Source organism: Octopus bimaculoides, chromosome 2, assembly GCF_001194135.2.
Source record: "Octopus bimaculoides isolate UCB-OBI-ISO-001 chromosome 2, ASM119413v2, whole genome shotgun sequence".
NCBI classification, from domain to species: domain Eukaryota; kingdom Metazoa; phylum Mollusca; class Cephalopoda; order Octopoda; family Octopodidae; genus Octopus; species Octopus bimaculoides.
Window position 1 is genome coordinate 26464019 of NC_068982.1, and position 5782 is coordinate 26469800.

The 5782-nt window shown below is 35.1% G+C and overlaps 1 long non-coding RNA gene across 1 annotated transcript in view; it reads left to right on the forward strand.

Moving 5' to 3' along the window:
- Positions 1-4266: 4266 nt before the first annotated feature.
- LOC106868829 (uncharacterized) overlaps positions 4267-5782 on the forward strand; it is a 67782-nt gene continuing 66266 nt past the window's right edge. The window contains exon 1 of the long non-coding RNA XR_001409341.2: positions 4267-4688. This is a non-coding gene — a long non-coding RNA (uncharacterized LOC106868829). The remainder of the gene's footprint in view (positions 4689-5782) is intronic.

Here is a 5782-nt window from a genome sequence, read left to right on the forward strand (position 1 = left end):
GCGTGCGTGCGTGCGTGCGTGCGTGCGTGCGTGCGCGTGTGTGTGTGTGTGTGTGTACGACGGGTTGCCACTCCAGCTGCCTCTACAAATTCGTATCACGAAGTATCGGTTAACGAAATAAATTTCAACATGGAAATTTTTCATTTGCAATGAATATTATAAAAGAAATTTGGGACAAGGTAGTTTCTTTACAAAATCAAGGTGACGGTCTGAGGAAATTTTCATTTTATAAAGATTTTATTTTCAGGTTTACATTCATTAGAATTCAAAGTAATTTTATAGTGAAAGCAAATCAACAAAATTTGTAATTAATAGTTTAATTCAAATTAATTTTGAGACATATGCGTAATATCATTTTATGCTAGTATTAGTAAGGATAATCAAATTTCTAATTCTAAGAAAGAAAAAGCAAATGAATTTGCGCTAACTGTCAATGAACTGGAAAAGATTAGAAAAAGAGCGACGGCTACTGATTTAGCGAAATAAAATAAAAAACGAAAGCACAAAAAATTTAAATATCACTTAATATTAGATTTACACACTTAAGATATTAGTGAATACTAAGATGTGCTATTTCTTGGAGTTGCTGTCGAATTGGTTACCTTTAAAATCGATTACAACCATACCATATGCTATATATCAGGCCATCTCGTAAGTTCTGTCCGAATTTTGAATGAAGAAAACATATGATCAAATGTTATATTTAATTGAAATTTAATCATCACTGTACTTTCCCTGATTATCTATGACTTCCTTCCATCTATTTACAAGCTTTTTAATCCTATCAATGTAAAACTCTTTTGGTTTCAAAGCGACGAACTCTGAAATATCAGTTTCGACCTCCTCCTGACTTGCGAAAGTTATGTCCCCCAAATGATTCTGTAAACTGCGAAACAAATGGGAGTCTGAAGGAACAAGGTCGGGAGAATAAGATGGATGAAGAATGTTTTCTCAAATAAGCTCTTGGGTCTTCTGTGATGTGATCTTTGCAGTGTGGGGTCACGCATTGTCCTGATGAAACATCACACCTTTTCGAATCATTAAAGCGGGTTTTTTTTTCTTCAAAGCTTGGTTCAAATGCTCTAATTACTGACAGTAGACTTGATCATTGATTGCTGCATTAGGTGGTAACAATTCAAAGTGAATTACTCCTTTGCAATTCCACCAGATAGAGAGAAGAACGTTTTTTCCCATAAAGTTCCTTTCTCGGTGGTGGTTGAGCTTTTTCCCTTTTACCAATCCGCTGTTTACGACGTTTAACATTTCGATAGAAGATCCACTTTTCGTCATCAGTCACAAGTCTATCCAAAAAGGGTGAAATGAGTTCGCGAGAATGGAGAGAAGAGCAGAGGTTAACTTGGGATTTGCGGTTGCTTTCGGACAATTCATGAGGCACCCATTTCCCAAGTTTAGGAACCTTTCCAAGTTGTTGAAGATGACGATGAACAGTTGTATGGTTTAAACTAAGATTTATTGCCAATTCTTCAACTGATAATGCAGGAATTTCTTCAAGTAATGTCTGAAGGTGCTTATCATCAAACTCAACTGGATATCCTGTTTGATCTTCACCTTGAAGGCTGAAATCTCCACTTCTGAATTTTGCAGACCATCTTCTGCAAGTTCTTTCATTCAAGCAGTCTTTCCCATAAACGGAATGTATGTTTCGAGTCGCTTCGGCTGCAGAGTTTCCTTTTTGTACCCATAAAGCATTATGTGACTCAAATGTTCATTGAATACTTCCATATTAGAAAGGGTCTTAATTCAAGAAATTTTAATTCTATTATTCTCTAAAATAATATTTAATTAGTTTAAATGTACACGAATGCATACAAATAATTTTTTAATCCATTAGACATTCTAAAATACTATTAAATTTCATTCAATTTTTAAAATGGTAAAATCGGACAGAACTTATGGGATGACCTGATAGAAAGGACGTTTTAAAATAAAATAAAGTAGGAGATGCAATAAGCCAATTTACGATTGTGTTTATTAATTCTATAAATAAAAAGAAACAAGAACCAGGATCACTATAAAAAAACAATAAAAAGAGAACTCGTTTAAAATGTTTCTACCATTTGGGAAGCAAAAAAGAATTATTTTCTTTTTACGGTTGAGAATATTTTACTATAAATTGAAATCCTCAGCAGGCGGTGCAATTTGAAGACAATATAAAAACACCTTTCTACAAAAAGTATATTGCCTAGAATAAATCGTTCTAATCTTGGATGTTTGGACCTCGGATGGGGAATATTTTAAATTGGAATATTTTGAAAAGTACTTAAATTTATTTAGGATAAATAATACAAGCACAAATGTAGTAAGTAAAATCTAAACGGGCTGATTTATAAAAACTGCGACTCTTCCTAAATCTTGAAATAGCATTATTTGTTATAAAGCATTATATAGGATTATTTGTTATAAATATATATTGTGAGTGAAAATCATTGTAAATGTACGTTTAAATAAAAATATTAAAAACAGCTTGAAAATTAAAATATTAGATAAAGCATTTCCTCTTACTTTCGTGCACAAATCCTCATACAAGTTAATGTGTACAGTGTACAGAAGGGAACATAAAAAGCATGCATAAAATTGTGTGACTATTTTATCTATAAGTAAAACAATTTTACGACTTTGTTAACGTTAATCGCGAGAAAAATAACAAGTATTCTGTGAGGATAAAATGATTACAACTATGTTCTAAGTGAATTTAGTTGATTACTTGTTACACCTGTTGAAATTAACTTTATGCATAGAGAAAACAGATAAAAAGAAGTTTAATAATGCGTGGTCTAGCATACGAAGTGAAGCGCATGGCTCAGTGGTTAGAGCGTCGAGCTTATAATCGTGGGGTTGTGTGTTCGAATCCCGGACCGGGTTGCGTGTTGTGTTCTTGAGCAAGACACTTTATTTCACGTTGCTCTAGTTCACGCAGCTGTAGAAATGAGTTGCGACGTCACAGGTGCCAAGCTGTATCGGCCTTTACCTTTCGTTTGGATTACACTGGTGGCGTGGAGAGGGGAAGCCGGTATGCATGGATGACTGGTGGTATTCCATAAACAACCTTGCCCGGACTTGTACTTGGGAGGGTAGCTTTCTAAGTGCAATCTCATGGTCAGTCATGACCGAAGGGGGTCTCAGCAGCATACGAAAGTTCTTCTATGCCAGTGATTTTAAATCATTTGTACACATATGGGCCTCTTTGATTCCCGTTTTATTTTCCTAGACCCCAATAGCTATGTGTTGTTTAAAAAACACATTATATTTTTATAATTAAATATTATTAGGAAGTGTATAAAAAAAACTGTCAAAATATTTTATTGTAGAAGAATACCCAGTTTACTGAAGTTTAGCAATAAAATCTTATGTGGGCCCCCAAGAGTCATAGGAACCCCGGTTCTATGTGGTGATGCGACCTACTAGAAATGGCAATGAATTCACCCTTAATTAATAACATAGGGCTTGTAAAATGTGTACTTTTCGATATAGGTATAAGAAGGCCTGCCATGGCTTGAAAGCGTTTATTCAGAGACCTCTTCAGAAACAAGGTTAAACAATAACAACAGCATCTATATTTTAGGTCGACCGGTTACAAATAACAGCACAATTGCTTTCAAATGGAACTTAACCCTCTTAAGAATGCAAGAACTCCTTAGAAAAGGTAATCCTAGATATTAAAATAAAACGAAATTGTCACGGCTGGAACATCTTTATTCATAAATATGCTCGATCGAGTCAGACCTGTGGGTAAACAACAACATATTAATCAACAATTCTGTAGTATTTGTAACTAGTACAAAACTCAATGGTTCTTTCAAAACATCTGGATTATGATGTCAGACATAAAACACGTCTCTGTGAATCAAGAACACACTCTGAACTTTTAGATGACCTTTGACGGTTTCTAACTCTATTGCGAGCAGTCAGATCAGGCACACTGTCATGTAAACTTCCGTGTCTGTTTAAGACATACTAAGGAGGTCATTGACACCTTCCTCCTATTTTCCATTCAAACAAAAGTCAAGTATAACCTTCACACCGTTCTAATTTTAGTGTTTGGCATTCTGCATCACATCATACTTGATACAGCACACTCTATACTAAAAATAACATTTTTTCTTTCAGTCAATGATTCTTTATATAACCTACATGTTTATTGTCACTGCAAAGAGTTGTTGTTTTTGCTGTATGTACCCACCTTAACTTTGACCTAGGTGACCTGAGATCAGAGACCTTTTAGCCATTAACATTTTGATATTTGATTACTTTTCTTTTCAATGCATCTGGGACTCATACGAAGGTTTGTGGTTCGGTGGTCAAGTTGTTATCTTACGATCATAAGCTCGTGGGTTTGATTCCTGGACCAGGCGGCATTGTCATCTTGAGCAAGGCGCTACATTTTATGTTGCTTTAAGTATACTAAGCTGAAAATGTATACAAACTGGCTGCTGGTGTAGCTCCATCTCTCTCACATCGTCTGGCTCAATATTATTTATCTGCTCGCGACAACTTAGACATTTAAAACAACTAACGAAAGCGTAAAACAAGCTACCAGCCATACTTGCAAGTGATGGGCGGCTTAGTGTATTCAAATATCCGATAGCTTATTTTTTTTAAAGACATGAGCGCGCAATTTATCATCCACACTACTGAAAAAGCCATGTCAGCCTTTCTACAGTCAACGGGTAAGTCCATGGTATATATATTTCTCTGTTTTCCCCGACATATTTTCATTTCTCCAATTTTCTTCTCATACGTTTATTAAGCTTAATCTCTTACCCCCTTATGCACTTGAGAAGTTTATTGGTGACTTCTACGTCTGTAAAGAATTTGACGTTTTGTTATTTGATCCTTATAGGACACCTTCGACATTCGTCTGAGGAACTACTTCTCAGCTGCATTGATAAGCACTTACACTTGTTTGATGATGTTCCAGGATACACTGAGAGCTTATTACTTTCTGCAAATAAGAAGCGTATATAACCAAGACTTCAACGTTTGCTATTTGATCCTCAGCATTCGTCTCAGAAACTAACTCTCTGCAGCATTGATAAGCTTTTGCACTTGCTCGATGATATTCCATTAGCAATTAAGAAACATGTGTAACGAAGAGACATTGCTATAGCCCTGTTGATCTCATTCCGAGCATGCAATTATCTGCCATGTATCGCATGTAATATACCCATAATTAAACGGATGATAGCTACACTTTCAAGTCTTTGAGCAAAACAGGATGAAATATCAAGAAAAGTCAACTGAAAAAATCGCTATTAGTATGACTTGTTATCAAATAATATTTGATATACTGTTGTACTAGTAATTAATTAGTCTAAATGATTTTTCGGGAACATATGTATGCTTCAGTATTTAGAAATTAATATAAAATTTTATTGAAAGTGATATATGTGTAATGAAACTACAGATTATTTCACGAGAATTGTAAGTTTTCATTAATAACGACATTAACGGTACATTAGGTTATGAACTAGTAACGTAATGTGCTTTCCATTAAATAAAATTGCTTGCATAATGTATATTCAATTATTCAAAGGGGGCAGAATTCATTTAGCGAGTGCATTATATATATATATATATATATATATATATATATATAGTGTAGTATATTGCCACTTAAGTGTGGCTGACCCCTAGGGGTGGATGTTACTGTTGCTTTTAGCCCCAGGAGGACATCTCCTCCAGCTGGCTTATCGACACACGACTGTGTCCTGTTTGCCAAGGGAGTTATCCCTCTCACCACGGCCAGCAGCACGAACGTATC